The sequence below is a fragment of the Penaeus chinensis genome, chromosome 31, assembly GCF_019202785.1.
Source record: "Penaeus chinensis breed Huanghai No. 1 chromosome 31, ASM1920278v2, whole genome shotgun sequence".
Lineage (NCBI taxonomy): Eukaryota > Metazoa > Arthropoda > Malacostraca > Decapoda > Penaeidae > Penaeus > Penaeus chinensis.
Window position 1 is genome coordinate 33,072,741 of NC_061849.1, and position 3,165 is coordinate 33,075,905.

Consider the following 3,165-nt stretch of genomic DNA (forward strand, 5'->3'; position numbering starts at 1 on the left):
CAATGACATACAAGATATGACGGAAATATTAAACTCACCGAAACACGTTGACGTTTTGTTTACACTCGTTATTATCAGCTGATCGTAAGACAAAAGACGGCTGAGAAGCGCACACTTACTCATTGGCTTTGATAATAAATGACGCTGTACATTAGATACTAATCTTCATATCAAACTTTTGTGTTTCTCAGTATCTCTATATATTTCGTACAGTATTTGTGTGCGTGGGGGGAGGGTGCGTTAGTGAGTGCGTGCGTCTGTGGTGGTAGAGGGTTGATAAGTGGGTTCGTGTGTGTGTGTGTGTGTGTGTGTGTGTGTGTGTGTGTGTGTGTGTGTGTGTGTGTGTGTGTGTGTGTGTGTGTGTGTGTGTGTGTGTGTGTGTGTGTGTGTGTGTGTGTGTGTGTGTGTGTGTGTGTGTGTGAGAGAGAGAGAGAGAGAGAGAGAGAGACATTGGCGAGGTCGGGGCCAATGAATGTATTGTGAATTGTAATTAAGATACTTCACAACACATCTTCCTGTATCAGGAATGGAGGTCGAGAGAGAGAAAAAACAAGAGAGAGAGAGAGAGAGAGAGAGAGAGATAGTGTTTGCGCGCGCGCGTGTGTGTGTGTGTGTGTGTTAATGTGTTTATTTACGGGAGGCCGTGTGTGCCTATTGTTTCAATCTGTTGAAAATGCAGTTTCCGTCTATCAAAATAGCTCAACATTCCAAGAAGGGATTAAGAAATACTTATTCTCAAATTCTCGTAGATTTATTGGATATAAGAAAATATACAAACGATAATAAATAGTCATAAAATACATATTAACAAATAATAAATACACTAACACTAACTTAACCTACAAAGCCAATTACAATTGCATTACCGGCTATCCTCACAACACAAATAAATATTCCAGCTAAGATTTACACGTCTTTGGATTTGATTTTCCTTCCCTTCCTTCACATAGGCGAAGACCGTAAACCGAAGCACACCCAAGTTCACCGAGTTGCAAATTCCTAGGAAGTTCACGACACCTTCTTGTGGTCTCTTTCAATGGGAGTTTCTCCAAGCAAGTGATAGCAAGCCGGGTGTAGACGGTTGCTTGGCAGCTTGCAGTCAACTAAAAGAGACGGGGGGAACGAGATAAGCATTAATGTTCGACAGAGTTGTGTGTGCGAAAGAAAATAGGACTGCATGCGAGGTTTTGGCTGCTGGCATATATCCACAAAATTATGAGTTCTATGACTAACCTTGTATACAAGATCCTTTACACAACTTCACGTCCACCGGCTGTTCTCTAGAACATTTCCCAGCGCCCAGGAAGCGAGCTGCAGAGAGGGGCGTCGCTCCTTCCACCAAAGACATTCCGCATGCCACGAGCCGGCGCTGGAGGCCGAGACCGCACCAGTGAGAGCACGGACTCCACGGCCCCACCACCCACCTGAAAAAATACGAAACGCTATAGCATTCACAGCCTTGTCCTTAGCCTCGGAAATCGGGAGACTTAAGAGGAAAATTGTAGATTTTTTTTATATAAATTTGCGTTTTGTGTTTACTTTCACGCTTTAGAAATCACATTTTAATTTGGAGGTTAAGTACTTACTCAGGTACGGTGCAGGGATATGTATTACAGGACTGGTTGAAGGGCGTGACGTTGTAGGGCAGCCCATTGCAAAGGGCCTGAGGAACCACAACGTCTGGAGCGCTCGTCTCAACGCACACCTGGCGGAGAAAGTTTTGTAACATTTGCGGTAAAATGACCTTCATATTCTCAAATTATATCAAGGTCAGAAAACTCAGTGTGGTAATTCGAAGGGTTGTATTTAAACACCTTACCTGAGTGACTCTGCGGGTGCCGCCACCACAGGCACGAGTGCAAGGGCTGATGCGGAAGGCGCGAGTGTGAAAGGGTGCAGTTGCGGCCAACAAGGGCTCTTGTCGATATCCATCCCGAAGGTAAGATATTCTGCAGAAGAGATTAAAAATTACAAGAATACAATTTAGGCGGAGATATAACAGGACAGATACACCGTAGAAGATAATAAATTGACTACACAATTCGTGTCTGAGATATAACTGCACCTCGGTATAATCAGAACGACAGTAAGTGCTTATTATAGAAGAAGGAATTTTTGAAATATCACAATACCTTGTATGTCCAGTGTGATGGCGGTCGAAACTTTCCTCCGACTGGCGTCTGCTCACAAGAGGATCCTCTCCTTTCTTCGTCACAGGCGCGCCGTTCCCGTAAGAGTTCATGAGAACGGAAGTAAGCAAGTTCTGAAGAAGGTGGGAAGGCAGGGAGAAGTGAAGGCCTGATCCCGCAATAGTAAAATTATCCACAGAAAATGTCGCACTGCTTTCCTCCTCGTCTTTGTAACTATTAGTGAGCTGCTTTTCGTCGATTGAAGACATAGGGATTTCTATCGTGGTAGTTTGCTTTTCGGTTTCATTACTTGTGAAGTTTTCTACTTGGTGCGTATCATCTGCAGGGAGTCGTATAGTGACTGATTCCTCTGATCTTGAATATGCTTGTCCTTGTGATATGTTTTTGGCTTCGTTGGGTAAATCTGAAGTTGTTATTTGCTCACTGATGGAATAATCTATTGTGGTTTGTGTTGTTATCGTTTCTGTAGAGTATGGCATCTCTGTGACCTCTTCTACCGGATCGTTTGCCTCTGGGTTCTGATTCATGGTTATAATATCACTTTTTGTTTCCGTGTCTGTGGCGTTCTGGTCTGCAACACCAAGGTCCTTGTCTTCGGATGATTTTCCTCCATTCTCCTTATCGTCCTGCAGTTGAGCTTCTTCCTCTGTGAGAGAATGGATTTCACTTGCGAGAGACTCCACTGCTTCATTTACGGCGTCGAATAACACAAACTCGTCATCTGGCAATTTTGATTCATTCGTGGGGATCTGTGATGATTCAGTGTTTTCTACCGATTTCGTGGTAACAGAGGTTGTTTCCTGAGAGAGATTTTTTGGAACAGATGTTTCGTTATTAGATATTTGCCGCGACTTATCACTACTGACTGGGGTTTTCAGCGACTCTGGATCGAAGGTGATGACTTTTCTCAACTCAGCGCTGGCAGTAGTGGCTTCCGATGACTCACTCTTTGAGGCGATGGTTTTCGTTGTCTCTGCGTCGGTGGTTTCTACAGACTCATCATTAACATAAATCC

The 3,165-nt window shown here is 43.9% G+C and overlaps 1 long non-coding RNA gene across 1 annotated transcript; it reads right to left on the reverse strand.

The window, feature by feature from the left end:
* Positions 1–974: 974 nt before the first annotated feature.
* Positions 975–1,675, reverse strand: LOC125041747. Its single transcript, XR_007116324.1, has 3 exons — positions 1,587–1,675; positions 1,234–1,424; positions 975–1,103 (listed from the first exon to the last, which is right to left on the reverse strand). It is a non-coding gene; the product is annotated as an uncharacterized LOC125041747 (long non-coding RNA).
* Between the last annotated feature and the right edge of the window lie 1,490 nt (positions 1,676–3,165).